This window comes from Pistacia vera, unplaced genomic scaffold (genome assembly GCF_008641045.1).
Source record: "Pistacia vera cultivar Batoury unplaced genomic scaffold, PisVer_v2 Contig1392, whole genome shotgun sequence".
Taxonomy (NCBI): Eukaryota; Viridiplantae; Streptophyta; class Magnoliopsida; order Sapindales; family Anacardiaceae; genus Pistacia; species Pistacia vera.
In genome coordinates, this window is record NW_022195458.1 from 1 (window position 1) to 14,086 (window position 14,086).

The 14,086-nt window shown below is 39.2% G+C and overlaps 1 pseudogene; it reads right to left on the bottom strand.

Moving 5' to 3' along the window:
* Window positions 1-10,254: 10,254 nt before the first annotated feature.
* On the bottom strand, window positions 10,255-11,869 carry LOC116122992 (annotated as a pseudogene).
* Between the last annotated feature and the right edge of the window lie 2,217 nt (window positions 11,870-14,086).

Sequence of the window (14,086 nt, forward strand, 5' to 3'; positions counted from 1 at the left end):
ACTAGACTTCTAGTAACCTTTTCTCTCCCTAACCCTCACTAAATTAGCCTCACTCAGCCTTACTGACTTGAGCAACGGAGTGCCTACGACAAACACCACCCCGGTGTTTTCCGTCTACTTCACGCTTGTTTTCTTACGTGTGCAGGTGCAACAGATTGCTAGTGGCCTCAATCTCATGGGATCAGTCCCTATTTTCATAAAGGTAGATTTTTGCATCTATAGTTTGGCGCCTACGATGGGGCCTTTGGCAATTATTCGTCTCACAGACCCTGCTACATAAAGAAACTCTCTATGGCTGGAAATTCTGATAATAGTAACCCTAGCCTTGAGGCCAAACTGGAAGCTCTAACTGCCCATATGCAACAGCACTCGGACAAGGTGACTGCATTGGAAGCTGGGAACACTGCCATCCGGACCGAAAATGCCTCCATCAGGGCTGAAACTAGTCTCTAAAAGAGAAGGTAAGTCAGTTTTATGATCTTGAGCTTCTGCCTTATCAGATACAACCTAATCGGTTGCGTGCATTAGTTCCTTCTATGCAACCTCTCCAAACTCCAGAGCAGAGACCAACGATCTCAGATACGAGATCGCGCCAACTATGTTCTTCATTAGTGGATGATTCATCCTTGAATCATTGTGAATAGAGGCTACTGATAGAACCACTCTCGGTTGATCTACTTCAAGCATGAGATCAAGGTGTCCAAGTGACAAAAAGCCCGCCACAACGAGAGCCACCCATCCTTGCCATCCCGTCTCACCTTCAGTCAACCATCCCTACCTAAACCCCACTCGACTCGACTCGACTCATCCTCGTGGGTCGAGCGGGCTCCCTCTCCTTCACACCATCTCGCTTGAGTCCATCCATCCTAACAGACTAAGCGAATCACAAATAACCCATCTAACCATCCATGTGGGGCGAAACACCCGATCGGTCACAATAGGAGCCACCCAATCGGAGGGAATGAATGGAGATCTGGGCTACCAAGCGACACATGACAAAATGATCTGTCAAGTTACACCACATGGATTAACCTAACAAAATGCACCGAGTGCAAATCATATGACTAACCGAGTCAACCAGGATGACCTAGTGGTCTTCGCCTCTCCCATGGAGCAGATATTGGCAAAAAAACTGGCCGACATAGAGGCAGCGATGAGGCGCATACCAGGAGTTCAATCCCAACCAAAAAGAGCCAACCTCACTACTATGCCGATTCACCCTTTGTGGATGCAATCGCGCTAGCCGAGAGACCTCACAAATTCACAAACTTCATTTGCATACTTTCTTTGATTCACAAAGATGCCATCCACATCTTGATCAATTTCCATTCCAAGGAAGTAAGACATTCCACCTAAGTCAGTCATTTCAAACTCACATTGCATGGATTTCTTGAATTCATCCACTTGTGTTTGATTGCTTCCAATTACTAGAAGATCATCTACATCTAGAGAAATAATCATCAAGTCATCTTCAGCTTCTCTAATGTAAAGAGTGTATTCGTTTGGACTCCTAACAAAGTCCAAGTTCAGCAGGTGGTCATTAATCCTGCTGTACCAGGCNGAGTGGAGATCTGGGCTACCAAGCGGCACATGATGAAATGATCCGTCAGGTTACACCACGTGGATTGACCCAACAAAACGCACCGAGTGCAAATCATATGACTAACCAAGTCAACCAAGATGACCTAGTGGTCTTCGCCTCTCCATGGAGTAGATATTGGCAAAAAGACTGGCCGACATAGAGGCAGTGATGAGGCGCATACTAGGAGTGCCAATCCCAACCAAAAAGAGCTAACCTCACTGCTATGCCGATTCACCTTTTGTGGATGCAATCGCACTAGCCGAGATGCCTCACAAATTCACCATCCCCAGCATGAAGCCCTATGACGGCACAACCGACCCAGATGACCACATAGCCTCTTACAAGTAGTGGATGTTTACCGTCTCGATACCTTGAACACTAAGGGAAGCCTGCATGTGTAAGAGCTTCGGCTCAAGCCTCTTCGGCCCAGCTCTTCAATGGTACACTAATCTCCTAAACAATACAATCAGCTCATTCGCCCAACTCGCCGACACATTCATTGAACAATTCGCCAGCAACAAGAAACTCAAGAAGCTATCGACTGACCTGTACATAGTCTACCAGAAGAGGGGGGAGCCACTGAGAGAATACGTCAATAGATTCAACAAAGAAAAAATCTTCATCCCCTATTGCAACCCAAAGATGACAGTAGGCACCTTCAGAAAGGGTCTCCTCCTAGATGGAGAACTATACAAAGACCTGATGAAGCTCGACTGCACCACGATGGAAGACACCCTAGCCAGAGTTGTGATTCAAATAAGGTGGGAGGAAGATGAGATGAACCGGATGAGGCATGTCAGATATGATGACCATCACCAAAGGCGGAATGATAGAAGGTCAGAGTTTAGATCGATTGAGCCCCATTATCAACCTCTTTCACGCAATCTGAACAAATTCAAAAAACCATATGACCACCAGCCAGCCAAAGCTGACAATAAACCATATGTTTCGAACAAATACAAAGTTCCAGAGTCTAACCTTAACGTCGAACCAGCCCAGGTCGTGGCAATCATGAAAGGGATGTGACCTACTGTTAAATGGTTAAACAAGCTCAATCCCAAAGTGAGGAGGGACACGACCAAGTGGTGTGAATTCCATGGTGATCGTGGTCATAACACTGCGAATTGCATCGCCCTATGGTTGGAAGTCGCATCACTAGTGAAGAGGGGACATCTCCGAGATCTATTGACGGATAAAGGGAAGAATACAGTTAGCCAGAGAAGCTCGAAGAAAACATCTCCTTCTCCACGAGAACCTACACCAAAGGGGTTTTGCTTCATTATCTCTAAAGGGTTGGAGATCACTAGAGTAAGCTATTTCTCGGCCAAGCGCTATGCCCAAGCCAACCATCACCTTGAAGTCAAATCCATCCATCTGCCCTCTTGGTCGCACACCAACTAGGTAATTCAGTTTGAAGATGACGAGTCAGTCACCCTTGCCGCCCCTCATCACGATGCTTTAGTCATCTCCCTCCAGATTGTCAACATCCTGTTCAAGAGAGTATTCATATACGGGGGATCCTCGGCAAACATTCTCTTCCTTGAAGAAGGCCATAGGACTAGATGAAACAAACATCAGCAGATGACCAACCATACTGGTCGGGTTCAGTTCCGAGCAGAAGTACACCATCGAAGAAATCGCTCTGCCTGTTTACACTAGCGGAGTCAACAAGCAAACCATTTTCCTCATGCTCGATTGCCCCTCACCGTACAACGTTATCTTGAGGAAACCTTGGATCCATGACATGCAAGCTGTTCCATCCACCTTCCACCGAGCTATAAGGTTTCCAACGAAATAGGGAGTAAGAGAAATTAAGGGCGATCCTAAGGCTTCCAGAGACTGCTACAAAAATACCTTCAAAAGCAAAGGTCATGCTTCATAGCAACCACAGTCTCATCTAACCCCTTCGACCGAGCCAGATCAACCATCCATAGAGGAATTAGATGAAATACAGATACAACTGGACCACCCCAACCGAAAGACCTAAGTTGGCTCTTGCTTCGGGCCCGAGATAAGAGAACGACTCATAGAATTCCTTAAACAAAACCAGGACTGCTTCGCCTGGTCCCATGCAGACATGATAGGAGTCAGCCTTGAGGCAATCGTCCATCACCTCTGAATAGATCCGGATCACCCTCTAATAAAGTAGAGGTGAAGGAAATTCGCACCAGAACGCAACCAGATTGTCAATGAGGAGATTGATAAACTACTGAATAATGGGCTGATCAGAGAAGTCCAGTATCCCGACTGGCTAGCAAACGTTGTAGTCATAAAGGAAAAGAAAGGAAAATGGAGGGTCTGCATAGACTTCAAGGATTTAAACAAAGCATGCCCTAAGGACTCTTTCCCACTCCCACTTATCGACATGATGGTCGATGCGACAACATGTCACAAACTCTTAAGCTTCATGGATGCCTTCTTAGGGTACAACCAAATTTTGATGCACGCAGACGACCAGGAGAAAACAACCTTCATCACGGAGAGAGGGACCTACTATTACAAAGTGATGTCGTTTGGTCTCAAGAACTCTGGGGCAGCGGCTAGTCAATAGAATGTTCGCCGAATACCTTGGGGACACCATGGAAGTATACATTGACGACATGCTCGTCAAGTCCCTCATGGCAGAGCAGCACCTCGACTACCTCGGCCAAGCGTTTGCCGTCTTAAGGAAGTATAACATGAAGTTGAATTCAACCAAATATTCGTTCAAGGTTTCATCAGGAAAATTCTTGGGATACATGGTAACACAGCATGGGATAGAAGCCAACCTTGACCAAATCTAGGTGATCCTTAACATACAATCATTAGCTTGCATCAAAGACGTCTAGCGCGTCACAGGCCGAGTAGCTGCCTTGAGCCGTTTCATCTCTAGATATGTCAACAAGTGCCACCATTTCTTCCTCAGACTAAAGAAATCAAAGAAGTTTGAATGGACCCCCACCTACGAGGAGGCCTTGCAACAGTTAAAGAGATACCTAACCTCTCCCTCGCTCCTTTCCAAGCCTGTGGTTGGAGAAAAGCTTTACACCTATCTGACGGTCTTAGAGATAGCAATCTTAACAGTGTTAGTTCGGGAAGATAATACGAAGCAGTTACCAGTTTACTATGTAAGCAAATCACTCCTCAATGTGGAGACACGATACAATCAGTTGGAGAAATTGGCACTCGCCCTCGTCCATGCGTCCAAGAAGCTTAGACCACACTTTCAATGCCACTCCATAGTCGTGCTCACCTCCTTCCCACTGAAGAAGATACTCCATAAGCCAGAGTTATCAGGCCGACTCACACAATGGACCGTACAGCTTGGTGAGTTCGACATATCTTTCCAACCACGCACCGCCGTCAAATCCCAAGCATTAGCAGACTTTATTGCTGATTTCAGCCCAAACACCACCGTCCAAGCGGAAAAAGAGTTATTGTGCATGAATAGTAGATCGCCTTCAAAGTGGGCTCTCTTAGTGGATGGCTCAAGCAACGTGAATGGGAGCGGGCTTGGTGTTGTACTTACTACACCAGAAGGAGATATTATCCAATGGGGACATACGATGTGGGTTCAAGCGCACCAACAACGAAGTCGAATACAAGGCTCTCATCGCCGGACTCTCCCTAGCCAAAGAGATCGAAGTAAGAAAGCTGTAGGTAAAATCCAACTCCCAACTCATGGTCAACCAGCTACAGGGTACTCTTTTGCACTATCACTTTTATTTTTTCGTACACTTTTCCTCTCTGTCAAAAGCATTACTTTATAGATGGGATTTAACACTTCAGTTTGTATTTATTCATCATACTGAAATTAATAATCTGGCATATGCCAACTTTGAAGTTATTCATTGTGAAAACAACCAAAAAAAGGGAAAAATAAATAACTACAAGCAAACATAGAAAATGAACTATTTCATTAACTAGCTAGAGAAGACAACCTTTCAGTGACAAATTTCTGGTTAACAGAGCTTTCAACTGCATGGGAAATATATCCAATTCTGATAAGACATTGATTCAAATGAAAGAAATTCAAATTGTATGCTGAAATATATCATGTGTGCTTTAAGTTACAATGAAATATGCTGGCTATCTTACTGATATGATGCTCATTTCCATACTTATATTCATCCTCTGCCATATAGGCTAATATGCAAAGACATGGCAAAACCAAATATATATGGATCTTTCTGTCTTAAAATTTTGATTTATCAAAGATAACCATTGATTAGCATTAAGTTTTCTAAACATGTCCATGTTACATGTTATCTGTAATTTTCTTAAGAATTGAAAATAACCAGATTGTTGTCGCTGTTAGTTTCTTAAACCTGTAGAATGCCCGCATCAATATATAAGGATAAGGATAAGATAAGTTCAAAAGCTTTGGTTATTTTACCAAATGAAAGTATGTAATTCATATCAAAGTAAAGGAGTGGGCATATTTATATATATTGGCAATTTCCATGAACCTTTTGAGTTTTGATTGAATGAGGTGGTGAATGTGGATTCGTTCTTTACCTAATTAATTTGTAAAAAGTATCTAGCAGGCTAGCAGCTAGCTTAGANTGTAAAATTTTAGTTTAGTCCCTATACAATTGAAAAGTGACAAAATTAGCCCCTTAAAACATGACATTTTACCCCCTAAACAGCATAAATGAGACAAAATCACCATTAATCCATAAACCACAACCCAATATCAACTCATATATTTTCCAAAATCATTCCAAACACATTAAATTCATAAGAAAAATATTAGGAAGCGATTTTCGTGAATAAATTCATAAATTCTTTAATTGTCTCAATATACTTCAATTTAATCACACATGCGGTATTTTTATCATCAAAATAGAGTCACTTTCATGACTCTAACAATGATGATGAGCGAAATAGAGACAACAACAGTAACAAAATATAATAGTAAAACAAATCAAACAGTAAACAAAGAAAATAATACGCGCGATTTACCCTGGTTCACCCAATGTGGGCTATGTCCAGCTGAGTCAATATTATTGCAATATGCCTCACCTCTCTCGTGTACAATGAATGAATTGCTCTAACACACATAACAAGAGAAAAGTATGATTATATACTAGGTTTAAGAGTTTAAACCTAGTTTTACAAAGATTCATATTCTTAAGCCCAACCCAATAAGGAATTAGTAATTTAAAAGAAATCCTACAATGGTTATACATGGAAAAGCCTAAAACCGCCTACGGGCTCGGAGGCGTTGCCCCCGCCCACTCACTGACTGCGTCTCTGTTACCCATTAATGCTGAAGTAGTCGACAAATCCAACAGATGATATCATGAGAACAGATTTAGACCTCTAGTTTGCAGTAATTCAATTAATTTGAGAAATCAATTAGAATTTCCTTAGAGAATAGGAAAAAAAAAAAAATTAAGATTTCATGTAATAATTATTAGAGTACACGCATAACTAGCACCCCAAATACTACAAACTCTATATTACATAACAATTGTTTTACTTATAATAGAGATTATATTAATGAATAAAGAGCAACAAGCTAACATTGACTCAGAGCTTATACATGTAAGATATGATAAAAATAAATAAATAAAACCTATGGATTACTTCAACTTTGTTTTGACCATATATTAGGTAAAAACCAATGCATTTGAAAATGTGGTAAATTCTTGAAACTTGGGAAAACGCGTAATATTCTTTTATCTTTAAAGTAAAAAATACCCGATTCGCGAGAGGGGTGTGGTTAACAAAATAGAATATTTTCTCCCGGATCATAATCTTCCTTGTAAACATGACCATTCTCATCCAAAAAGACATGCAATTCCCTTCCAAGTAGTTGAGATTTCTATCTAGAATGTATGAACTGTGTTGTGACGCAAATAATATTTGATCATCCAAGCTATTTAACCTAGTTGTATCGATGGATGCGATAGTAGGATAACCAATCTTCAACACATAAAATCCACGAGTTGAGTCATACGTAAATAGACATGTAGTATCATAATGATCATAGTAGTCTATTTGAGTGGCTGTATGTTCAAGCATCTTTTGAACAAGTAAAATTCCACCTTTGGACTCCACCAAATATGACACGAACCCTCCACAAACTGATGTCAATCCTAACTCAAATTCAATTTCATTATATTGTTAGACATCAGGACAAGGGACAGATAATATTTTGAGAATAACATTTTCATCCCCTACCCTTAATGGACGTGTTTCAAGAAAATGTAATTCTGTGTGGATCAAAGCATGCAATATTCCATTAGAATATAGGATGTCTCGTAAATAAGTATCATAATCCCAGATAGTCAAACTCTTGTCTTTTGGCTTGCAAATTGCCAACTTATCATATGGAAACATGATTCCTACAACTATAACGTTTGTAGAATCTGTCGATGATAATTTGACTTTAACAAAAAAGTGATCAATATCTCGTGAAACTTTCAATTCAGATTGGTAAGTTAGGTAAGTTTGAAAGGATGGAATTGTCGTGAGAGGAGGTAGTTGAATATGTATACCTGAGATTGGATTGAAGAGAAAATTTCAGGGATTACGTTGAGGGCCATTAGCAATTATAAGCCAACCTTTGGAAGTTCGAAAAAACCAATTGACTCTTCCTAATTTCTTGGGGAGGTTGAATTTATAAAGAAAGCCTCCACACAAATCAAAGAATCTCACACAATTGGTTTCCCTTTCATAAGGTAACATCATCCACGGGAAGATGACGATGTTTTGGACATTGTTTTGCAATGCTGATCTCCGTAACATGCAAGTCCTACTCATACTAAGAGCATCACGTAAACTTAATTTGTGGATAATTTCGCCTAATATATCTTCCGAAAGTGACTCCCAAATCCTCTTCACCTCCTCATCATCCCTATGCCTTTCTCCTCTTTCTTTTCGAATTTGCTCTGTAGCAGAGTTAATGTCTTCTTCAAAAGGTTTGCTATGGAATTGAACGAGAAATTTCAAGAAATTTGATACAGGGAGGGAATTATGGTTTCTTATGTCAAAGAAGTATACTAGTATATATATATAATAAGTTTGTGGCATGCTTTTACGAGTAGGAATGGAAATTTGATTAAGAGTTAAATTTATTAATTTCCAATACCAATAGGATACTGATTCTACTGATAGAGTAGGAGTAGGAATTTAAATAAGAATAAATTTATTGATTTTAAGAATTTCAATAAGAATAATTTATTAATGAGTGATGCTATATACGCATCCTAGCAATTAAATTATTAGCCCATATTTCTATATAATATCTTAAATTACCCTTTTAATTTTGTATTTTTCTTTTTGAAAAAAAAAAGTTTCAAGAGATTGCAATTAAATTTCTCAATTCATAATTGTTCTAAAACTAGTGTTTCTCGATACTACTATCTATATAAGAGTTAAAAATTACTGTGGGTCTTTTTTTATTTATTTTTGGCTAAGATTTAAATTGATATAGGGAATTGGTTTCTTGTGTCAAAGAAGTGTACTCCTATTTATGTAACATGTTTGTGATATGCCTTTAAGAAAAGAAATTTGATTAAGAGTTAATTAATAAATTTCCAATACCAATAGGATATTGATTCTACAGATTTAAGATAATTTACAACTTCCCTCAAAAGTAGGAATAGGAATTTGAATAAGAATTAATTTATTGATTTTTAAGAATTTTAAGAAGAATAATTTATTATGTTTACAATATTACTGCAGCTTTGTTTGTGACGCTGTAGATGGTTGGTGTGCTCGAAAATTCAATCAAGGTTAGTTTAACTTTAGGTGTGAAAGTCAGTATTTAGTTTCATGTTGACTTAATGCATATGGGTGCATGCACGATTTTGTGTATTTAATTCTTTTATGTTATTTCAAACAATGGAAATGAGAATGACTTTATATCATGTTGACGGTATACGTTAATCCGGAGTTATAGTCTTTCTTTAAATTAATGTGTTGTTGCCCAGTTGAATTATATTGAATCCTTGTTTGGCTTCTCAATCAATCCAGTGTGCTGCCTACCAAATATTTTAATAATTTCTGCTGTTGTGTTTTTTTTTGGCTTGCTAATTTTTGATCAAGTGACATAGAATGTTTCGTAGTTATCATCAATAGAATGAATGAGATGAGAACTTCAAGCTTTTCTAGCACGGTATCTATAATTTTATACACACTATACAAAGAGTTTGGGTTCTTAAAGATTCAATTAAAAGCATTCAGATCAAGCAACATACTATCTCTCTTTGTTTTAACCATCGTTGATAGTCCATGTATATAATATAATGCGAAATTTAATTACTTACCTCCAGTCATATTGTTCAAGTGTTATTAAAAGTCAAACATGAATGATTTGTACGTGAATGTTTGACAGATGTCTTCTAATCTATGCCTCTAGAACCTTTTGTGTTTTTGTGATATATCTTTTATGGTGAAGATGATATCTTTATATATGGTTAGGCTATGGACCAAGTAACTCCCATCAACTGCCTTTAACCTTCCATCAAGGATCAAGAGAGGCAGTTAAATAATTTATTTAAACTACTTTGAACTGCATAATTGTGGCATGTGACCCCATCAAGTCTTACAAGTCCGACTTCTTTTGCAAGTTTCTGTCGGGATGAGTTTAGTCCATGGCTGGTTTTGGAGAGTTGCAACAACAAACTTACATGCATCCTCGTTAATTCCTTTTCTCGGCTCAACTGGTACACCGTTGATAATCAGAAGTTAAAAGCAAAGGCAATGCATCGCAGGCTCTTAGCTGCCATACCCTTAATAATTGTTCCAATTTGCGTTCTTTCTTCACCATCAATGACTTTCATCTTACCACTTTTGTCATAATAATGCGAACGCATGGCCAGTATCGTCTCGGCAGCTCCCTTCCAGTGTGTGTGAACAACCTTTTCGTCGATCCTCCTCATCAGGACGCCACTTCTCTTTTTCTGATCTGAATTAAAGGCCTCTACATGGATTATGTCACAATTTTGTTTTGACACATCCAGGTTCATTCCCAAGTCTAACACAGCCCAGGAAAGTATTGCTTTCTCAGTTTGGACTACCAGATATCTCAGGCGGTGATCTAGAGTTTGACTGATAAACAGTACCGATTGTGTTTAGACCAACCCCTTCTTGTAGCAACTCATAAACGTTAGCAGCTATATCCGTATCCTTCATTTCTTCTTTTCCAACCCAAAACCCTGTCATTTTCATTTAATTCAATGTAAGCGTGCCTGCTTTGTCTGAGCAGATTGTTATGGCGGATTCCATCGTTTCGCAAGCAGAGAGTTTTCTAACCAATGCATTGTCTGCCATCATACGCTTCATAGAGTATGCCAGAGTGAGAGTAACAGCCAGAGGCAAACCTTCAGGGATTGCAACCACCACTGTTGTGACTGCTGCAGCAATAATTCTCAGAACTGCATTCATTACATCGTCAAACTTTGACTTGCCGCGGTTGAATTCTGTGTCTCCTCTTTCATCTGTGGTGTTGCCTGTGAAGTAACGAATCAGCATAACAAGAAGGACCAGCACAGCTACTGCCAATCCAATCTGTCCGATATATGAAGTCAGCTTGTTCAGGCGAACTTGCAGTGGAGTCTGCTGATCCAAGTCACGGCTAATAGAACTCATCATCTCTCCCCATGCCGTTTTCATACCGACAGAAGTGATGAGCATAGAACCATAACCATCTGTGACCTTTGTGCTAGAAAGCACAAAAGGATTCTTGCTGCCATTGATCTCAACATGGTCACTTTCACCAGTCATACTAGATTCATCCAACTTCAAGGAGTGACCATTCAAGAACAACCCATTAGCCGGAATTTGATCGCTGATCTTCAAACACACAACATCACCCACTAAAACTTCAAAGATTGACACGGCTTGGCGCCTGCCATCTCTCACTACTTCAACTTTTATGTCACCGCTCTCATCAGAAAGCTTTTCAAATTGTCCATTTTGCTTAAAGTTACTCGCAGCAGAGACAATTACAACCAAAAACACAGCAAATATAATACTGCTGCCATCATACCACCCTTCTTTCAAGCCATCTTCTTTAATTCTGAAGGCTAGAGAAAGTACTGCACAGACTAGAAGTATGATAGTGGTAGTATCTTTGAATGCTTCATAAACAAAACTAATTTTTTTTTTTGCATCTGACTTTTAATAACAGTTTTGACCAAGCATTCGTTCTATGCAGAAGTTGAGCCTCGTTACCTGGGACACCATTCTTTTCGTCGGTTCCAAGAATTGCAGCAACTTGCTTCACTCCTCCAAGATTACTCAAAGATTCGAAGTTCTTCTCTTTCACCATGGTAGTGAGTATTTTCTGATCAATGTCGAGAAAAGTAACTCCAGCGTCTACCGATAACAATGGCAACATAAGAGAGGGACCGCAAGATTTATTTGTTACAGCAGTTTAATAACTGCCCTGTTTAGGTTGTTAAATTTGTTAAAAGATTGTTACTGCTGATTAATGCAGTTACGTTTCAGTTGTTTTACTAAGAAGACTGTAGCATATAAAAGGTTTACTAAACACTGTATTCATTAAGAGAAAAATATACACAGATAGAAATATTCAGTTTACTCTAACTACACTGGCAATGAGAGCTTCAGGTTGGCAATGGTGAGTTGCTTCCCATTTCTCACACTGGTTTTATTGCTTTTCCATGTCATTTAGATCACTATACCTTAAAATGTTTTTGTGTGCTCACCATTACAAAAATTATTAAGATTTCTAAGTTTACTAGAGACAATAGTGTAATTGTTGAGTTCTTTGCGATCATTGTGTGGTTAAGGACAAACAATCCAAAGTTGTTCTTCTTCAAGGAAAGCTTAAAGATGGCCTTTATCAACTTCAAACACCTGCTGTCATCTCCACAGTCCAATCTGTCTTTTGATCATTCATCTGCTCAGGTCTTTAACTCAATATTTCCTCAATCTAAAGTTTCAAAGTCTTCTACAGCATGTCCTAATAATGCTAGTACATTGTACACTCATAAAACTGTTGATATCTCTAATGTTTTGTCTGGTTTGATGTTGCAAGTAGTTTTACTTCTAATATTTCCAAGATTCCTACATTTGATCCATTGTAAAAATGCTACTAAGCTAATAAAAGAAGCACAATTCAATCTTTTCCAGTAGAAAAAACTAATAGCATGTGTGGCACAAGAGGTTAGGACACCCTAATGCAACTGTCCTTACTAAAATTCTGCATGTTTTACAACCTGACTATTCTGTGAAAAACACAATTGATTTGTAGCATGTCAGTTTGGTACATTCACCAATCAGTTTTCCTAAGTCGAAGTCTAGAACTTAGATCCATTAGAATTAGTTTATTCAGATTTATTGGGACCATCCCCTATTCCAACACCTGAAGGATTTAAATATTATACAGTTTTAGATGACTATAGTGGTTTACCTGGATTTTTCCATTAAAAGCTAAATCTGAAACACAATTAGTCTTCCAACAATTTCACAAACTAGCTGAAAGACAATTTAACAAACCCTTGAAATGTGTCCAAACCGATTGGGAGGTGAATATAGAAGTCTAGTTTCTTACTTTGCTAACAAGGAATTGTCTTTAGGCATCCATGTCCCTACACTCACCAACAAAATGGAAGAGTAGAAAGGAAACATGCCAAATAGTTGAACAAGGCTAACCTTGTTAGCCCAAGCCAACATGCCCTTGAAATATTGGTGGCATGCTTTTCAAACTGCACGTTTCCACAACAGATTACCTACACCAGTTTTGTCTAATTCGCCCATTTCAAATTCTGTTTAAGAAAAATCCTGACTACTCTGTTTTCAAAGTGTTTGGCTGTGCTGTGTACCCTTTATCAGAACATACAAACTTCTAAGTTTGATTTTCACACCAAAAAGTGCACTTTTGTTGGTTACAGTATGCATCATAAAGGTTACAAATGTATGGATTCAATGGAAAATTATGTTTGCCAAAGTGTCAAGTTTGATGAGCTCATTTTTCCTTTGCTTCAACTCATCTGTTTCTCAAGACAGACTTCTAGTCTTCCTCCTTTGTGATCACACTCCTATGTTCCAATTTTCTCCTTTCAAACTTGTCTTCCTCATTTTCCTCATCTTCTGATGTTTTATGGTTCTTCAGATTTAGCCATCATGATCAGCAGAACTCACAACATTTGAGGCTCCTAGATTCTTTCCCTAATATCTCTGATCCACTCTCCATGCACATGCCTGTTAGCCTACTAACTGCCTCACCAAACCCTCCTGAATGTACCTCAAATTTATATATCTTACACAACCCTCACAAACCCTTACACACATACTGTCTCTCATGTTCTCTCCTCCAAACAGTCTACTCACCAAACTACCTAAGGCATTCACCTTACAATTGAGTTGCCCTTTGAGCTTAAGCCCTTACCTACTCACTATGATTACTAGAAGCAAAGCAAACAGCATAGTTCTTTCAATGCTTTCCACAAACATTCTTCTCTTGACACAACTGAACCAACCATGTTACTGAAGCACTCTCCCATCCTCCTGGAAAGCTGCCATGGAGGTGAGTTCACTTCTTTG